Source organism: Miscanthus floridulus, chromosome 6 (assembly GCF_019320115.1).
Source record: "Miscanthus floridulus cultivar M001 chromosome 6, ASM1932011v1, whole genome shotgun sequence".
In the NCBI taxonomy this organism is placed as follows: Eukaryota; Viridiplantae; Streptophyta; class Magnoliopsida; order Poales; family Poaceae; genus Miscanthus; species Miscanthus floridulus.
The window spans coordinates 72,960,566-72,981,712 of record NC_089585.1 but is presented as its reverse complement, the minus strand read 5'-3'; the positions used below and the strand labels follow the sequence as shown (position 1 = coordinate 72,981,712).

At 47.6% G+C, this 21,147-nt stretch overlaps 1 pseudogene; it reads left to right on the top strand.

The window, feature by feature from the left end:
- LOC136456140 (rust resistance kinase Lr10-like) overlaps positions 1 to 21,147 on the top strand; it is a 29,925-nt pseudogene that overhangs the window by 3,655 nt on the left and 5,123 nt on the right.

Genomic DNA, 21,147 nt, shown 5'->3' with positions numbered 1-21,147 from the left:
GCAAATCAGGTAGTTCCATGTGTTGGGACAATGGGACTCGAGAGTGGAGACAGCAGCGAACGTTTGGCTGGGGAAAAAAGATGCACACTAGTAGGAAAACTATGACCCAGTTAAGTACCAGAGATAGCAGCAACATGCATCTGAATTTTACTTTTTCTCTAAAAGAAGCTTGCATGTTAGGATATATGTTGAAAATATGTAAATGTTAGGAGCATTACTCTTTTACATTTATATTAATGCAATTACAGCATAGCCACTCCTAAAAGAATAGAACTGTTGTATACACCCGGAGCTGAGGCCACATCATGTAGCTACATGTACTACAATATTGCATCTTACCTTTTCTTTCTCAACAATTCACCTTTTCATACTAAATCATCAATAGTCTTATTTTCTTCTTTGGTGTTTGCAGGTTCACATGTCAAAGTAACTAGGAGAATACCCCGCGTTGCTGTCGGGATTCCAAATAATTTAAAAAGAAATTAGATTATTTATATTTATAGTTATATGAATGAAACTATCTTAAATTAATTTTGGTGAATGGTTTGACACATCGGTATGGATGGCTAAATGTATCTTAGTAGATGAAGAGATAACTATCATAATTATATGTGCTAGTTGGCTATAATTGCAAGTTTTAGTGGATTGTTAATGTAGATAGCTTCATGTTAAGAGAAATCTCTAGTGGGGTTTAGCTTTATAAGAGTATATGATAGGATTGCAGATACTACTGCTAATCAAGCATTCCTTGTATCAAAAATAAAAAGTTAATCAATTACAATCCAATTCTTTGTTTGCTCTACTATTGGCACTTACGTTATCTTATCACCATCATCGAGACCAAATGGTACCTTTCTACCCATACACGTTATGATGATTTCTTGTTCTCTACTTACAGCTACATTATTGGTTCTTTCGTTGATGGTGGCCACTGCACTCTATTTTTCACTTAAGTCAAGATATAATGAGGAGATACACTTGAAGGTCGAAATGTTTCTTAAGACATATGGCACCTCAAAACCCACAAGATACACTTTCGCTGAAGTGAAGAAGATAACAAGGCGATTTAAGCAAAAAAATAGGCCAGGGTGGATTTGGAAGTGTATACAGAGGTGAGCTACGAAATGGAGTGTCTGTGGCAGTCAAAATGCTGGAGAACTCTGTTGGAGAGGGAGAAGAATTCATTAATGAAGTTGCAACCATAGGACTCATTCACCATGCAAATATTGTGCACCTATTGGGCTTTTGCTCTGAAGGAACAAGGCGCGCCCTTATTTACGAATACATGCCTAATGAATCGTTGGAGAAATATATTTTCTCTTGTTATTCAAATACCTCTCAAGAACTCATAGTACCAAACAAAATGGTAGATGTTGCTTTAGGCATTGCCAGAGGAATGGAGTACCTACATCAAGGATGCAACAAGCGCATCCTCCACTTTGACATGAAGCCTCACAACATCTTGTTGGACTTTAACTTCAATCCAAAGATTTTAGACTCTAGCCTCGCAAAATTATGTGCAAGGGATCAAAGCACTGTTACATTGACAGCAGCAAGAGGCACTATGGGGTATATTGCACCGGAGCTATACTCTCGGAATTTTGGTGGGGTATTGACGAGATCCTAACATACGGGTATGTTAAGCCTCGGGTCCAACGGTTCTCGAACGAAGAAGACCCCCCGACCGACCCCTCCAGGATCGCCCGGGGGCTCGGGGGCTATACCCATCGGGTACGCTCGCGCGCACCCTCTGGTGAAGGAACCCTGTCGAGCCTGACTACGCCGCAGCCTCCGCTTAGGGCTCGCGGGCTTGCCTGAGCCCTGAGGTTCCCGATCTACGCCAACACTCCTGCCCGGCACTTGGCTCCTGCCCGGCCAACGACGCCGGCCAAGGCCAGGGCGCAAGAAGATGCGCCCCGAGCTACCGAGGCTCAGGGGCTCCCCGGCGCTGCCCCTTGGGCACGACATTGTTGGCCACTTTCCCGACAAGGTCACGCGCAGGGCGTGACATAAGAAGACAAAGCTTCCCCGCGGCCTCCAGGGGCTCAGAGGCTCCCGGGTGTAACGACCCGAGTTACGATACATCATATACTCTCATTTTGGTCACCCAAGTTCCTGTTAAATGGAATTCCCTAACAATCTCAAGCAGGACACCGTAAGTTTCAAATGGACTCAAGAGTCACGAGATCAGGTTTCTAAGCTTGGTTAAGCAAATCCAGAAACTACCGGACAATCCGTTACATGTGTCGGACCATCCGATAAACATGCAGAGACAGCAGATGAAGTGGGAAGTGAGTTGTCATCCACTATGGGGCATGGCCCACAAGTCAGCACGAGTGGGAGATATTTCCCAACACTAGACCATCAACTCCACTCATCCTCTCCTCACTTGAGCTTCAACAACCTCTCATCCCATGGTTAGCTCAAGAGCTCTCGCTTCTCATTATCTTGAGATCAATCCTCCAACCCTAATCTAAGTATTCTCTCTTGCATGGATGGATCATGAGGATGGCTTGGTGGAAAAGTACTCCAAGAGTAAAGATCAAGTATGCTACATCTCAATCTCTCTTTATCTCTAGGATTTCTCTTAATTAAGGAATCACTAGTACACTAGTTAACCTAAGCCAAGCCTAGCTACCTTGAGTCTAGCAAGTCACCTAAGTCACCATAGAAATACCTTGCACATGCATGAAGGCCTTTACCCAAGATATAGGCATGAATCCCCAAGCTTTCACCCGAGAACCCAAGAGCATAGGTTCTGTCGCCCGATTGACAGAGTGTCCATCGGTAGGACAGAGTGTCTGCTAAACCTAAAGTCTAGTCGCCAACAGTCTAAGTCTCTTGCTGAGTGAGAACATCAGAGCGTCCGTCACCACGGCGGAGTGTCCGATGAATTATAGCGACCCAAAACCTAAGAACCAGAGAGCACCCAGTTCCTACTGGAGTCTCCATGATTCCCACGGAGCGTCCACCAATCAGTATAGAGCTAAACCAAAGGCAACCCACCTCGGCACCTGGTACAGCGGTCCATCAGTAGGACGGAGTGTCCATCAGTCATAGTGAATGTGAGGATCAGTCAGCAAGTGTACCCAATGGGTCACCAATGCTAGATCATATCCTATAGCAATAGTTCGACAGTAGATGTCTCTTCCTAAATCCCAAGTAGAACTCCTAGCTTCCTATCTATCGTGCGATCATCTCCAATCCTTGGATCCTCTCCTTTCAGGTTCGGATATCTCATTTTGTGAGGATCGTGTGCGAGTCATCACCGCTAGCTTGGAGTCGTCAGGATCGGCAGCACTAACAGACAGGCACCCCACTATTATGTGTTACGAAACGGTGTCTGTTCCTAACAGACACCTCTTTATACTTAGTGATCTCATCAAAAGAGGAATAGAATTAGCAGTTAGTTAGTATAAGCAGTTAGCACTATGGAGGGGCATGTCCCTTCAGTAGTAGACTGTTCCAGTGAACAATTACCTTTTCCCGAACAGTCACATCCGTATGACGTCCGTACGGTGTCCGTACGACGCGACCCTTCACTTGTATATAATCCAAAGAGATCAATGAAACAGTAGTTGTTCCCAAATCTTTGTTCATTCCATTCACTTTACAATACGTCACCAGGACAGAAGTATGAAGCCCACTTCAACATTCGATCTAACACCACCAGGAATGAGGCTGGTTGTTCATAAAAAGTTCCAATGGAACCAAGCAACAACAACATACGAGGTGGCGAGGATCTTGCTGATACGGGGAATATGATCGTGGAATATGCATCCAACGACATGTTTGGAGACTTTGAATAGGCTCCCAATCGCTTAGATTCTAATGTCTTTATGTCCTAGTGATTATAATAGTTAAAATAATTTATGTCCTATTTGTTGTAAATATTTAATAATGTCATCACTATTTAGTTTGAATACCCAATAAATGTATTGTACACATTTGATATTCAATAAATAAAGTATGTATTATATATATCATCAAAGAGTTTCATATCAAATTCTTTATTTATATATAGTTTCGACGGGGGTCAATCTGATGGAGAAGGAATTATGCCTAGTGGACAGTGGTACCACTAATTCTATATTTAAAGAAACAAAGTATTCCAAACTCTTACAAAAAGATAAGGAAATGTTTTGACAATCGCCGGGCACGATGCTACAATAGTTGGCTCTGGTCGTGCCACTATTGTACTCCTCATGGGTACCCAAATTATAATTGAGGATGCATTATTGTATCCCGATTCAAAGCGTACCTTGTTAAGTTATTGAGATATCCGTCAAAATGGTTTTCATATGGAAACTCGTGATGACAATAATGAGGAAATTCTCCTTGTTACTAAAAATAGCGAACATGGCAAATGAATTGTTGAGAAAATTCCCTCTTTTCCATCTGGATTGTACTACGCATACATCAAACCCATACCGCATGTTGCGTATAAGGTAAATTTTCAGGATGTTGACGCATTCAAAACTTGGCATGAACGCTTTGGCCATCCTGGTATAGGGATGATGCGAAAAAATTATCAGCAATTCTAATGGTCATGAGTTAAATACTGCTAAATTCCCCAAATCTTTAGATTTTATGTGCACTTCATGCGCTATAGGGAAATTGATCGTACGGCCATCGCCCGTTAAGATTCAAAATGAGCCACTAAAATTTCTTGAACGCATTCAAGGAGATATTTATGGCTCCATACAACCACCGTCTGGATCGTTCAGGTACTTCATGGTTCTAATATATGCATCTACTAGATGGTCTCATGTGTGTCTTTTGTCCACACATAACCATGCATTTACAAAAATTATTGCTCAAGTTATTAGACTTAGAGCACATAATCCTGAACATCAAATTCAATCAATTCGAATGGACAATGCTGCTGAATTTTCCTCAAAGGCTTTCAACGATTTTTGTATTGCTTTGGGAATTCAAGTTCAACACTCTGTCTCATATGTCCATATACAAAATGGTTTAGCAGAATCTCTTATTAAGAGAATTAAACTCATTACAAGACCGTTATTATAAAATTGCAAACTACCAACTTCATGTTGGGGTCATGCAATCTTACACGCTGCTGACTTAATTCAATTGCGACCAACTGCATATCACGCAGTCTCCCCATTGTAATTAGTACATGGGAATATGCCAAATATTTCCCATCTACGAAAATTCGATTGCGATGTATATGTACCGATCTCACTGCCTAAGCGTACCTCTATGGGCCCACATAGGAAACTTGGTATCTATGTGGGATATCAATCTCCAATTATCAAATACCTCGAGCCTCTTACAGGGGACTTATTCATAGCCCGATACGCTGACTGCATATTTAATTAGGACCATTTCCTGGCATTAGGGGGAGACTTCAAGTACCAAAACGAATGCTAGGAAATCATCTGGAATGCCCAAGTCATTCCCCCCTTAGATCCACGTACTCTAGAGACTGAACAACAAGTTTAGAAAATCATAAACTTGCAACATATTGCAAATAACCTGCCAGAAGCATTTACTGATTATAAGAGTGTCACTAAATCCTCTTATCCTGCTCGCAATGCGCCCGAAAGAGTGGAGGTACCAATAAAAACCATTCAACTCCCACTTCCAAAGAAGAGGGGGAGAAGTATGGCCGCTCCTACGAATAATGCTCCAAGTAAGCATCCGAGGATATCGAGGGCTAAATCCTCCAAATCAGTAAATCCAAGCCAACCTCAAGTTGGTAGACACCCAATAGTGGATAAAAATCCAACATCAGGACCAAATCCACAACCCAAATCAATGGTGCATCCAAATTCTAATCCTGGGATATCAGAACACCCTGACTCCATAGTTTTGAGAAATGTTGTGTCAAATAATGGGGTGAAAGAAATTTCCATCAATTACATAGATTTTAGAGAATCATACGATCATAAGACTACTGTTGTCGACATGTACTTCTCCGCAACATTTGTAGAAATCTTTCTCAATGATCCAGATCCCAAGACCATGGCAGAGTGCAAAAAGTGCTCGGACTAGGCTCAATGGAAAGAAGCAATTCAAGCTAAGATAGCCTCGCTTACTAGAAGAGGGGTATTCACATCTACAATACCTACACCTTCCAAAGTCTTTCCTGTAGGCTTTAAATGGGTTTTAATCCAGAAACAGAATGAGAACAATGAGGTGGTGCGATATAAAGCGAGGCTAGTAGCACAAGGGTTCACGCAGAGACCCGGTATTGATTACAATGAAACCTATTCTCCAGTAATGAGTGGAATTACTTTCTGATACTTAATATTATTGGCAGTTCAAAATCATCTATCTATGCAGTTGATGGATGTGGTGACAGCATATCTATATGGGTCACTTGATTCGGACATATACATGAAGGTTCCCAATGAAATCCAAATTCCGAATTCAAACGCAAATCGCAACATGTATTGTGTAAAACTACAAAAGTCATTATATGGCTTGAAGCAGTCGGGACGAATGTGGTACAACCGACTGAGTGAATTCCTTCTAAAGAAAGGATACACTAACAATGATGATTGCCCATGTGTTTTCATTAAGAAATCTCGAATAGGATTTTGTATTATATCTATGTATGTTGATGATTTAAATATCATTGGCAGCCCAAAGGATATAGAAGAAGCACGCAAACATCTAAAGACGGAATTTGAGATGAAGGATTTGGGTAAGACCAAGTATTGTCTAGGCTTACAACTTGAGCACCATCCTTCAGGGATTTTAGTGCATCAATCAGCCTATATCCAGAAAATATTGGAGAAATTCAATATGGATAAATCATACGCTAATAAAACTCCGATGGTTGTTCGTTCCTTAGAAATAGGGAAAGATCCATTTAGACCATGAGATATTGGGGAAAAGATGTTGGGACCAGAAATCCCATATCTTAGTGTCATTGGTGCACTTATGTATCTTGCAAGTTGCACCAGGCCTAATATCGCATTTGCAGTGAACTTATTGACCAGGCATAGTGCGGACCCAACTCACCGTCATTGGATGAGAGCGAAGTGTATCCTCAGATACCTTAATGGCATAAAGGATCTTGGTTTATTCTTCAAGAAAAATCATGATCCCAGTATGATTGGTTATACTGATGCAGGTTACTTATTTGATCCTCATAACAGAAAATCCCAAAGAGGATTTGCATTCCTACATGGAAGTACAGCTATTTCATGGAAGTCTTCTAAGCAGACTCTGACAGCGACCTCTACTAATCATTCTAAAATTATTGCTCTATACGAGGCATCACGAGAATGTGTATGGTTTTGCAGAATGATTAACCACATACAACAGTCATGTGGTATTGGTTCAATTGAATCACCTACAATTATCTATGAAGATAATTCCGCTTGTGTTACACATATGCAAACAGGTTACATAAAGAGCAATACCACTAAGCATATTGTTTCTAAACTATTTTATCCCCATGAATTACAAGAAAGCGGGGAAATAAACATCTTGCAAATCAAGTCATGTGATAATCTTGCTGACCTATTTACTAAGTCCTTACCAACTTCTGTGTTTCAAAAATTGGTACATGGAATTGGTATGCGGCGACTTCGAGATTTGCCAGAATCAGGGGGGGAGATATCTCCTAAATGTTAACTTGTACCAGCATCATATTATACTATTTTCTTTCATAAGTTTTACTCACAAGGTTTCTTGTTAAAGTTTTTAATGAGGTAATATTAACATAAGCATGTGTGATATTTCCTATTTTCCCCACTGGGGTTTTTGTGGGAAATATCAAAGACACATATTGCCCTCACAACTCATCCATGGCTTTTCCCTGAAAAGGTTTTTCAAGTGAGTTATCCAAGAGGCAATACCAATAATATGTCGTCATATTTTCTCCTAATTTTTCCACTGGGTTTTTACAGGAGTTTTAGCGACATATCACTTTATATTGCTCCTCATATTTTTCTTGAAATGGTTTTTGGGGGACTAATCTATATGTCGTATCTCCAATATTTTTCCCCACTAGGGTTTTTAATGGGATACCAATGACATAGTGATTTATTTAAATCACACTCATATATGCTATTTTCTCCTTATTTTCCTATAAGGTTTAAAGGAGTTTTTATAGCATATCTATACATACATATTCCTCATATTTTTCCCATAGGGTTTTTCGAGGAATCCAAGCATACAGCTGCATTGATCTCAAAGAAGATTCAATCAATGGGGAGTGTTACGAAACGGTGTCTGTTCCTAACAAACACCTCTTTATACTCAGTGACCTCATCAACAGAGGAAGAGAATTAGTAGTTAGTTAGTATAAGCAGTTAGCACTACGAAGGGGCACGTCCCTTCGGTAGTAGACTGTTCTAGTGAATAGTTGCCTTTTCCTGAACAGTCACATCCATATGACGTCTGTACGGCATCTGTACAACATGACCCTTCACTTGTATATAATCCAAAGAGATCAATGAAATAGTAGTTGTTCCCAAATCTTTGTTCATTCCTGATGTAGACAAGGCCCGATCTTCCAAAAGGTATGATCGCGTCGATTGGTGGAGACTCAACATTCATGATATAGGCTTTGAACCAAGACTAATTTGGACCCCTACAACTGTTACACCACTGCTCTATTGGTTATCAACCACGCGAACACGATTGACCTTGCTGAGAAGGCTTTCCTACAAGCGAATCGAGAACACAAGCAAGAATGGGATAAACACAATCTGAAATTGCAAATAAATATGAGGCTTATGAAAACAAGTAGGAGTTCAAGTCTTTATTCAAAAGGACTAATCACCATAGGTGAACAAGATCAAGAACTAGGGCCCTGGTTCACAGCAAGTAGCCTTGGCGACACAGTTGCAGCAAAACGATGTCTGTTTCATGAGAAAATCAAGAACTAAACAAAACCCAAACCCTAAGGAGAGCGACGGCTGCTAATTATAGAATCTTGGACGTCACCCCCTGGAGCGCCCCCTAATGGGCCCAAACACGATACACGGTCCAATGGACCAAAAGACGGTGTCGCAGCACCCTGGCAGATTCTGGACGCTGACTTGTTTCGACGATTCCTATTGATTCCGAAGGGCTTTTGACATGAGACCTGTTGCATTGTCTTCCTTATCTAATTAGCTTTCCATCCATATGTGGATCGTCAAAAACGGAGCCCGAATGCGCTTGTGTGACCAGTTTTATGATAGACTGGTCCTAGAACCCAAGATGAGCTCCAACTTCAGTTGGACTGAGCCTCCACCATGAGAAAGATGAATTGGACACCCATGCTAGACCTCCTCCTCTCCTTGGCTTGTATGTGACGATGTAGTGATGTCCTCATCAATTCCATTCACTTTACAATATTATGAACCCTACTTTGGATACTTATTGAGTTGCATTATGAGTTATGCATGACATGTGGAGTTGGATAATGATCTCCCACACCTTACACCTTGAGTAGCTCAATAATTTGTTAGAAGCCTCTCATCTTAACAATAGGAATGAGAACGTTTAAAGCTTATTGCTTAGTTGCTTGGGCAACGGTAGAAGTCGAGCATGAGAAGGGAACTCATATTCGTGCGTGTAGGATGCTACACCTGGATAATTAACTACTAAAACCAATGAGGGTACAACTTGACTCATCTTACTAATCTAGTTAAGGAATAATATCCCTAATGTGATAATCTTGAGTGTGGGATCTCAGACTACATAGCTTGTGCAGTAGTAAGGACCGTGTATTGGGATACGTAAGTCCAAGTAACCACCCGTATAGACCACATGTCGCGGATGGGGTCGACAAGCCAAGTAACTAGTTATGACCTATTTATCCGTGAAACTAGTAAGGGGGGTGGCATCGGTCGAGAATGTCCGGGACATTGATCGAGAACCCAGTTGAACATTATGTCGGACACTCGGGCCGGATTAGGGAAAGGTTGGAAAGCGTGAGACAACCCTTACCCGGGCACGGATGTGGTGGTTAGTACCGATTTCTGTGTGGGTACAGTTGTACACCTCTACAGAGCCTTCAAAGCCTAAAGTCCTTTGTGATGGAACTATTTAGTTGTTCTTTCTTTCTATACCCATGGTAGACTAAATGATGGACTATGAGCACTTTGGCTATAATGATGTATACTCTAATTCTAATGTTGATCATAGCATGTCATACTCTTAATAAACATCATTGCTTTCCGCACTTATACAAATGTCTAATAACTACCCTATGCATCCACCAAATACTATATGTTGGAATTAAGTCCTACGAGTATGCAATGTACTCACGGTGCAGCCGTTAAGTTGTTTTGTAGGTATGCATAGACTGCATTGAGCAATTGCTTGACCACCAATGCATAGTAGCACCTGGAATGGGCGTGACTCCAAGCGTGCTACAGGTTAACTCTGGATTCCTTCATAGAGCGATCTTGAGTATGAACATCAGTTGGCTAGAGTGACCGTGTCCACTGGATGGACTAGGATGTAAAACTTGTGTAAGGAAGTCTAATTAATTTGTATATAATTGTATTAGCTAAGTTTCATTTACTGGTCCAGTGTTGGTTAATAATTGGAATACTATGTGCCACTCAACCTGATCCTGAATAGGAGTTGCTTAGTGTGCTCCTAGGGGCCTCAAAGTCATGAATTCGATGACCCCCATGACACCAGGCCCATGCGTTAGCCCCTAGAGCCGACCTCCTTCACCGCCAAGAAGACTCTAGAAGGTCCACCTAGGGGAAGCCGGTCCAAGCCGACATAGCCTGACACGCAGAGTGTCCAAACAGAGCAGCCGGACGATGATCAAGGCTTCTTCGGCTCCACGACACCGCCACGGTCCACAGCGCATCGCTGTAAGGCCTTCCTAGACTCTAGTGCATGTAGTTCCCCCAAACCGTCTTATACCTGACCTATCTCGTTATATAAGGGATAAGGTCAAACCTAGAGAGGGGCGATCATTAGAATACAGATCATTCCACTCCATTCCTTGGCCTCTGCTTAGCAACGAGAGCAAGGCAACCTAGAGAGCGGCACCGAGAGCTCCTCCACCACATCCCATAGTCTTCTTCCTCTCTGATGAGGGGAAGGCTCCACCGGCGGTGAGGCAACCTTAGGATTAGCACTGAGCTAACCCCCTACCAAATCTCTCTCTACAACCCTATTGTAACCCCCTGATTTTAGGTGCTTTTGAGTATAAGGATCATCAGCTGCTGGATGTAGGGCACTGATTGGCCCAAACCAGGATAAACCGTTGCGTCCCCTCTGTGATTCTTGTGTTCTTGAGTCCACCTATTGGTGTTTCAGATCATTAGCTAGTAAATTTGTATCTACGCATCTAGCCCGGAAGGTGTGCTCGGAGGACACAAGGATTTAAACTGGTTCGGGCAGAATGTTCCTACATCTAGTTTGTTGCTGTTGCTCATGTTACCGGCACTAGTTTGTAGTAGGGGTTACAAATGGGCGAGAGAGGGAGAAGTTCCCAAGTCTCTCATGAAAAGATAGAACCAAGTTGAGTCTTGTTGAGCTCATCAGCCGTGTGCTCATTGCCCCTTCTTGGGGCCTCCTACTTCTCCTTTTATAGGTAAAGGGGAAGGCGTAGGTTACAAAGATAGGAAAGGAGAAAAGCAAGGGAGAAGAAGGCCTCTAAGGCCGCCACGTCCTTCTTCTCCTTCATGTGGGTCCCACTGACACTGTAGATGGTGATGGGGATGGCTCAACGTCGGGCTCCTATTTACCACTGGTGCCATGCCTCGGCATCATTAGCTAGTCGTGGTGTCCCATCCCGTCTCGACGGACGGCATGGTGAACTGACATGCCAGTCAGCGGTCGTATGGGGAGTAGGCAGCACAGTAGCCACGCACCCATCACTATTGGCAATGTGAACCCCCAGGCGTGGCCTGACATGGCCACAGGTCACATCGAGACATGCCCACTTCCCTCCCGGTGTTAGAAATTTGACCCCAGGGTTGTACCCTTAGACTCGTAGTGGTTGGAGGTGGTACAGGTCCCGTCGGGCGAGACGAAGCCCGTGCCCTAGGGGTCGGGCAAGGTGGAGCCCGTGCCCTCAGGGTTGGGCAAGACAGCTCCTATACCCTAGGGGTCGGGTGACATGGGGCCTGTGCCCAAGGGGTCGGGCAAGATGGCTCCCGTACCCTTGTGGTCGGGTGACATGGGGCCCATGCCTAAGGGGTCGGGTGACACGGGGCCCCTACCCTTAGGGTCAGGCAAGACAGAGACCGTCCCTTTAGGGTTGGTCAAGACTAAAATTCATCCTTATTTATCTAGGTAAGTTATCATCCACAGTCCTCAGATCTCCTCTTTGGGTATCCCTAATACTGATACCCAACAGTAGCCCTCGAGCCTACAGAGGAGTGGGATACTCCTTCGTATGCTTTTTCGGATGCAGGGACTTCAAGGTCCTTGATCTTCTGCTACCCGTGGGATGCCTTGGTGGGCTGTGATTCCCTTCTATCGTGATAGGACCCTTAGGAACATGTAGCTACTGAATTCGGTGGGCCAGAAAAGATTTCTCTTGATTCTGATCTCTCCCTAGGATCCGATTGATCCACCATCGTCATACGACTATGTATTCATTCTCCTTACGAGTCCAACTTCCCTTGAGCCCCCGCGCATAACAGAGGTCTAGTCAAGGGGTCAGCTCATCTGGTGATTGTCCTCCCTCAAGCATTTTTTCGATAAAATAGAGGGGCTGAGCCGTGCCATGTTTTCCTCGATGGATGAATCATGGTGCTTGGTGAGCTTTTAATGGGCTAGTCCAAGTGGGGCCCTAGCTTCCCATTATGGGGGTCTAGCATGGGTCAGCTGGTGACCGACTCCAGATTCTTGATGGCCAATCCATATAGTTCCTGGGTCTGTTCGACCGATCCTAAGGGCTCGCTGCCTTTCTTCAAGGGAAAACCATGGACTGTGAACCGACCAAGACTCGAACATGGGCCGGGATGCCTGTGACGCTCACATGCTTGGGTACTGGCCACTAGTGGGCCCATCCATTTCCACCCCTCACTCCAAAGGTGCCCTAGAGCGGTTATGAACCCGTCGGTGGGCCAACCTTCGAACTCCTGGGCCTAAATGGGCTATGGGAGCATTTTTAGCTCCATATCCCTCCTTACCTATGGTGGTTCTCAGCCCACAAAATGGGACGAACTGTCATCCAGCATGTCCTTCAAGGGAGCAGCTAGAGGTGGCGTGCGGACATTTTTCGGAGAGGCGATGTGACGTGGCGCGGCGGGCGCGTAGATTTAGGCGGACGGTTTGCCTCTCGCTTCACCTCACCATATAAATAGTGGCCTCCCCCTTCATGTTTCGACATACTAAGCCACAACCTTGCCTTCTCCACCTTTTTGCTGCCATCGTTCAGATCTGTTGTCCTTGCTAATCTACTGCCAGCGCCCTAGATCCATAGCCTTCGCTTCTCCGCCACCGCCAAAAAGTCCTTGCTCCTCTGTCTTCGCTTTCCATGGAGTCATGGTACCACTCCGATGTTACTCATGCATGCATGTGGGGCCTCATCAAGCATGGCCTTCTCCTTGGGAGGACCAACACGGTGGAGTGGCTCAAGCCCGGTCATGAGGATACGCTGGCGCTACCTGATGGCTATGTCGTGTCCTTCGTGCCCTTCCACGAGCACAGATTCATGATTCATCCCCATTTGTTCTTCTAGAGACTGTTGCACCATAACTAGATTGAGCTACAGCATCTAAACCCCAATGGGATCCAGCACATCGTGGCCTTCATTGCGCTGTGTGAGGGATTCCTAGGTATCGAACCCCACTTCAAACTATGGAGGTACTTCTTCTCCATCTTCCTTCTTAAGAAGAAGTACAGAGGTAGGGAAATCCCAGTGCCAATGGGATGCATGGGCATCCACCTCTGGGGGTAGCGGGTGGTCAAGTACATGCCCTGCCAGCTGTCCAGATCCAACAAGGGGTGGCACGCGTAGTGGTTCTACTTGAAGAACGACCCCACCGCCCCCTTATCAGTCTTCATCGAGCATCTGATCGAAGAGGCACCGCCGATGTGGTCATGGGGGCAACCCATCAAGGAAAAAGAAGAGGATGCATGACCTCCTCGAGGCCGTCACATCCCTAAGGAGCCATGACCTTTGCGGGGCCGGTGTCATCGGGGCATACCATGCGAGGAGGGTGGCGCTGCTGATGGCGCGCGTCCTTCTGCTGTATGGGATGACACCTGGCCCATAGCTCAATGGGACAGTGCTCACCCAGGGGCCACTCTATGACGGTGAGGTCGCACAGCGCATCAAGGAGGCGACAAACAAGTCTGACGCTGTGTTCCCAATCACGGGACATCCCATGATGCCGCCGGAGCCGGGCTTTATCGAGCTACCAGAGCACGCGGCCGTGAGGGTGGCGAACTATGACACAGATGAGCAAAGGAAGAAGGATAAGGATGACAAGGAGGTGAGACAATGGGTGAAGCAGCGATCAAGGCTGAACCAAGGAAAGCGGCGGCAAGGTTCAAAGGAGGAAGAGGAAGAGGAGGAGGAGGAGGAGGAGGAGGAGGAAGAAGAAGAAGAAGAAGAAGAAGAAGAAGAAGAAGAAGAAGAAGAAGAAGAAGAAGAAGAAGAAGGCAATAGTTCTGGGTCGCCCGTCCAATTGGATGAGCTAGATGGAGGGGATGGTTTTGGGTCGCTCATCCAATGGGATGATCTAGGCGGCGGGGACGAGGATCCATCTCTGATGTAGGCAAGGCCTTTCCCATGGCATGTCCTAGGGTAGGAGGGTGAGGACACGCCCCCGAAGCTAGTGGAATCAAGCCACCCCGCTCCATCCAGGCATCTCACGGCGCCCCTAGAATCGGCAGGAACTAGCCTCTCCGCTCCATCTGGACCCTCCGAGTAGAGGGAGGGCTTGAAGCGGCAACATGCCGATGAGGAGCATCCGGGTCGGGCGGGCTGGCCCCAAAACATCATCGTCCGATGGCGTCGAGGTGAGTCAAGAGTTTTTTTGTCCTTTTCTTCTAACAAATTTTTGCCATAAACTGACCGCCATGTCCTTTGTAGCATCGGAGGATGTGGGACTCTCCTGAGGCTTGCGCCAAAGAAGAGCCTCCTCTAACAGATGCACCAGGAGCCGGCTGGCGCCACGCCGAAGGTAAGCGGGAGTGGCGCAGAGGTAGCCATGGCGTCGACCGAGGAGGCGCTGCCGATGGCTATGTCCATAGGAGAGCAGATGGAGGAGGGCACTTCTAGGGCACCCATGGCTCAGCCGAGCATGGCCACAACATCATAGGCGGAGCCAGCATAGCTGAAGCCGTCATCCGTGCGGGTGGTCACGCCTACAGCGGGGCAGATGGAAGCGGGTGCACTCGAGGTCTCCTTAGTAGATGTGGCAATGGGGTAGGCCTCTACATCCATGTCACCCTCCCCCTCTATCGTCGGAGGGTCCGCTTTGGAGGAGTTGCTGCTACAAGGGAGGTTGGTGCCGCTTGGGATCGACGCGGAGCCATCCCGGTCTCTGGTCTAGATGGACGGTGACTCGCACGCGTGGGAAGGATCCTAGACCCGGTGGGTAGATCAGCGGGACCCGAGGGCAACGCTTTTTGCCCTTGATGATACAGTGGAGGAGAGGGAAGGGGGGAGCGTCCACACGAAGGTTGGGACCATGGTTCGTGCCCTAACCACCGTGCTAAGCTCGCTGCATGACATTATCACCCTAGTTGGCCAGGTATGATATGATCCTGCTTCTGACCCTCATTTTCCCTTTCCTCGCCTCTAAGTCTTATCCTCTCCGCAGTCCCTTTTGGTCCACAGCCGGGAGAAGTGCCAATTCCTCACCGAGGAGGCATGGCGGAGCAAGGGGCTAGCCACACAGCTCACTACCGCCCATCAGGAGGTGGCTGAGCTTACCCCCGCCACCCAGGAGCTGGCCAACCTCTGAGTTAGGGGGAATGATGCTCATGACGATGCCTGCGAGGCTAGGGAGAAGCTCATGGCCCTGATTGAGAGGGCATGCACGGACGTCGTGGAGGCCGAGCGGCTATGGAAGGAGCAAGATGATTTGCTCTGGGCCATAGAGGGGCTCCACACAGAGCATGACTTAGCTCACTAGGAGCGTGCAGACGCCCAGCAGCGGAATAACCTCCTCGAGGGTGAGCTTGAAGGGGAGAGGGATCTGAAGGTTGTGGTCGAGGGAGTGTCCACCAGGCTCACCATGGAGGTTGGTTAGCGCTAGGAAGAGGTCTAGCACCTAGAGGCTAAGGTGACCCGGCAGCGCGAGCAGTGCCAGGAAGAGGTCCGGTGCCTAGAGGCTAAGGTGACCTGGTGGCGCGATGAGGTGCGCAAGCTTTGGGCGGACGTGGACGGTAAGCCTCCGGTTTCCCTTGTTGTCTTTCTCCTAGAATTCGTGGTAGGCATTTTGACACGATCAGTATGTGACTTGGATAGGTCTCGACGACAAGCATGGGGAGGAGGTGATGAAGAGCCATGGCCTAGAGAAGGAGCTCAACGAGGTGAAGGCTTCCCTCCTAAAGGAGACCGACAAGCACAATGCCCTATGTGTCATCGTCCAGGTGGTCTTTGATGACCTTGAACTGGCCCCAGAGGTGGAGATGAGCTCGTACGCGGTTCACGCCGTTCAGATTATGGATCGAGCATGTGAAATCGTGAGGGACGCGCTTCGCTTTGGCATTCATCGATCATTTGTGATCGCTCGTTCTCACTATGAGAACATCGATCTAGCGACGATGAGCCATGGCTTCGCGCGTGTCTACTCCGACGCCGAGCTGGAGGACATTGAGAAGGAGGTGGCCCCTCTAGCACAGGACTTATCTGCCAAGATAGAGGATGAGATCATCCCCCCGAAGAATTAGTTAGTTAGATAGGCCAGGCGGCGAACTTGTAACAAGTGGACAAGTTCTTAACTTTTGTTATGGCCGGATAGACTTTTGGCTCTTCTCCCTTTTTATGTATAAAAATGTTAATGTGTTCCGACCCTTTCCATTGTTAAGGTTGTAAAGCTCAAGGTGCTGGTGAAAAAAACTCTAATCACGCAGGTGAGCAAAAACGCCATAGCCGCTGGGGCCTAGGTTTCTTGCAGTCCGACCAGTTTTACTCAGTGTTTGTTTCCGCAACCCTTGCTTCTAGATCTTAACGTGAGAAAGGGTCGGGCATAGCAGTTGTTTTCTGAATAGGTATGCTCTTATCAGCCCCTGAGTGGGGCCTAACCCCTTGCCATTGCTGGGGTCGGTTGTCACTAAAGATCGAGGAGACGATAGCAAAATTGATAAGAGAAAGTGTTTTTCATTTTAGAAATGTCATTCTTAATTTTGATAAGAATACGCATAGATTAGGGGTAAAAGCGATGTAGCTGCTCAATGTTCTAGGCGTTGATGAAGACCTCACCGTCGACGATCTTGAGCTTGTTGGTGCCTGGTCGGAGCACCTCCACAATGACGTATGGTCCCTCCCATGGCGGAGAGAGCTTGTGGTGGCTCTTGTTGCTCTGGACAAGGCGGAGTACCAGGACCCCAATGTTGAAGGTCCGACCCCGCACCCGATGGCTGTGGTACCAGCACAACGTTTGCTGGTACTTGGCCGAGCAGAGGAGGGCAACACCGCGTGCTTCATTGAGCTGATCCATGGCATCCTCGAGGGACGCCTCGGCTCCCTGCTCATTGTATGCCCTGACCCTCGGCGCTCCATAGCCGAGGTTGGTCAGGAGGACCACCTCAGAACCATAAACCATGAAGAAGGGTGTGTAGCCAGTCACCTGGCTAGGGGTCATCCTCAAGATCCAGAGCACCATGGGGAGCTCCGTGACCTATCGTTCACCAAACTTGTTCAACCGGTTGAAGATCCTAGGCTTAAGGCCTTGTAGGACCATGTCATTCGCGCGTTCGACCTACCCATTTGTGCAGGGGTGTGCCATGGTGGCCCCATTGACACGAATGTGGTATTCATCATAGAATCAAAGGAACTTTTTTCTGGTGGACTGCATGCCGTTGTCCGTGATAATGGAGTTTGGGACTCTAAAGCGATGGACGATGTCAAGGAAGAATAGCATAGCTTGCTCGGACTTGATCACAGAGATCGGTCGAGCCTCTATCCACTTCGTAAACTTGTCTACAGTGACAAGCAAGTGCATATAGCCCTCGGGCACTCTCTTGAGAGGTCCGACCATATCGAGCCCCCAGACCACGAATGGCCACATGATGGGGATCATTTGGAGGGCTTGGGCCAGCAGGTGTGTCTATCGAGCGTAGTACTGACACCTTTCATAGGTGCGCACAATCTATTCAGCGTCGGCTACTACGGTCGGCTAGTAGAAACCCTGTTAGAATGTATTTCTGACCAGGGTCCTTGGTGCGTCATGGAGCCCACAGACCTCACCATGGATATCTCTTAGCAACTGCTTCCCTTGTTTGATGGGGATGCGGCGCTGTAGGATCCCGATGTGGCTTCACTTATAGAGCTCGCCCTCAATAACGTCCTATTCCTCCATAGCTAGTGGCACTCCCTGGGGGCTCGGTGGCCGCATAGAGAGACCAACCATGCCCCATGGCACCTCTAGGCATGCCACTTGCTCCTCCGACACTGTCGGCCTCTGCGCCCTAGACTTTGGCACGACGTCAGGAGCTCCCATTCCTACCTCCAAAGATTCGATGGCTCTCGCCGTTGCTCCCACCATCTCCATCAAGTCGTTCACCGTTGTCACCAACCGCTCTCCGCCTCCAACTCCATTAGCAGCGACGGTCGACTCCTCTGTAGACTGATGAGCGCCTAGGGACTCTAGGACAGAGTCCGTCCGCAATGTCTCCACCCTAGGACCAGCCCCTGGCTACTCGCTGGTCTGGCCTAAAGGATTTAGATCCTCCGCACGCCCCATTCTACATTAGATCAGCTCATTGGTCACCGCAACTATAAAAACAGATAGCTACCGATCCCAAGGCAAAGATACTTACACATCAGCTTCCCGATAAACGGTTCTGAACTGGCACTGCCTCCTCAAGCACCTAGCCACTACTCTGGGGTCAACCTGCATGTCCTGGGCTAGAGGTCTTATGGCCCCCACCATTGGTGTCTTCTCCGCCTGCTGCTCGGGGACTCCCTCCCCACCCACTGATTGCACCTCCGTGCACGTCTTGCGCGATGACGCTTTAGCACTCAGAGGGGGAGCTACTGGAGCCTTGTCATCGTCCGACCACTTGGATATCGTTGTGCTCTGCATTCAAGGGGTCCGATCACCACCAAGTGAGATGCCGCCCAGCTTGCGGGGAGCTACATTCACCGTTGTTCTCTTCTTTTGGGCCAGCTCATCTTTTGTCGCCCTTTTCCCCCAAACTTTCTCCGATACCAGTGGGATACTCTCCGTCTGACCAGCACCTTCACCTTTAGATTTGGACAAGGTGCTGATGGCACCTTCCTCTGACTGAGTGGTTGGCATGGCGTCCACTACCTTGGGCCAATCACTCCTCGACACGCTCGAGAAGTATGCCCCCCCCCGTTCCTACAAATGGATCTTTCCACAAGCGAATTAGTCCACTGCTCGGCATCGACACGGGATAAAAAGCACCAGGAACAACAGTCAAGATTTTTACCTGAGGAGGTAGGTTCATGTAGTTGAAGGTTTTCGGCTGCCCTGGCACGCTGTACGACACATTTGGAGTGAATAGTTCAGTGGCCCGGTGTAGCAAAGCTTCCTTCGTTAGTCTCTCTGTCCTCTCTCGGGTGCTGTCAGTATCTCCCTTGAAGTCAAAGCCCAGATGAGCCCTCTCCTTGTAGGGCTGGACGCGATGCATTATGAAGTTCACTACCACCACCACTCCATTCATCTTCATGCCCCTTATTAGCTCGAGGTGCTCCTTCACCAGCTCCATATCGGCACTGGTCGGTTTCTCTGACCAGCTCCTCTAATTCTCTAGAATCTGGTCAACATCGCATAGGATGGTAGGATGACTTTGCTTCATATAAAACCACTTGGCATTCCACCCCTTCAGCAAGGTATTCAGCGGCACAGTAATGTATTTGCCCACCATCCCATCGTGGAGCTATAGATACACACCGCTGACCACTTTGGAACCATCCCCTCTATTTTGTCCATCGATAGCACCTCACAGAGGAGGTAGTCAAGGTAAGGCGTCCTCCAGTCGGCTAGAGGGTTGGGCTCTGCCGCTGGATCTCCATCAAGCTCCATGACTTCAGGGTTAGAAGGAGCCGATAGTCGGTTAGCCCCTGAGCCCAGGGCAGGCGGCCCATCACTGGCTCATTCTGTCTCCTCGTAGCGGACCGAGGGCTTATACTGATCGTTGGTGAAGATGCCCATCGACACCAGCTCTCGGTCGGACACCATCTTTGCTAGCATGTCGGCTGCTTCAGTGAGCCACCTTAGGATGTGGTTGAGCTTGAGACCGTCGAACTTGTCCTCTAGCTGGTGGACTTCTCGGTAATATGCAGCCATCTTAGCGTTGTGGCAGCTTGACTCCTTCATGACTTGGTCGATGACCAGCTGGTAGTCACCCTAGACATCAAGCCATCGAATGCCCAACTCGACAGCGATGCATAGGCCATTGATGAGTGCCTCATACTTGGCCACATTATTGGAGGTGGGAAAATGGATGCGAACCATGCACCTCATGCGTACTCCGAGGGGCAAAACAAAGACTAGCCCCACGCTGGTGCCTTTCTTCATCAGTGATCCATCGAAGTATGTCGTCTAATACTCTTGGTCGATGGCTGCTGGTGGCATTTGGATCTCAGTCCATTCTGCAACAAAATCAACCAGCACTCAGGACTTGATGGCCGTCTGAGGGGCATACGAAATGCCCTGACCCATCAGCTCGAGTGCCCCCTTCGTGATTCTTCCTATGGCATCCCGATTTTGGATGACCTCGCCGAGAGGGAAGGACATCACGACCGTCACTGGGTGCGACTCGAAGTAGTGACGCAACTTCCTCTTGGCGATAAGGACGGCGTACAAAAGTTTTTGGATTTGGGGGTAGCGAGTCTTGGAGTCAGACAAGACCTAGCTAACGAAGTACACGGGACGCTATACTTTGAGTGTGTTTCCCTCTTCTTCCTGCTCTACCACCAGGGTGGCACTAACCACTTGTGTGGTGCCTGCAATGTAGAGCATAAATGGTTCCCCATCGATCGAGGGGACTAGGATCGAGGCCTTCGTGAGGAGCTGCTTGACCTTATCAAGTGCCTCCTAGGCCTCAGGC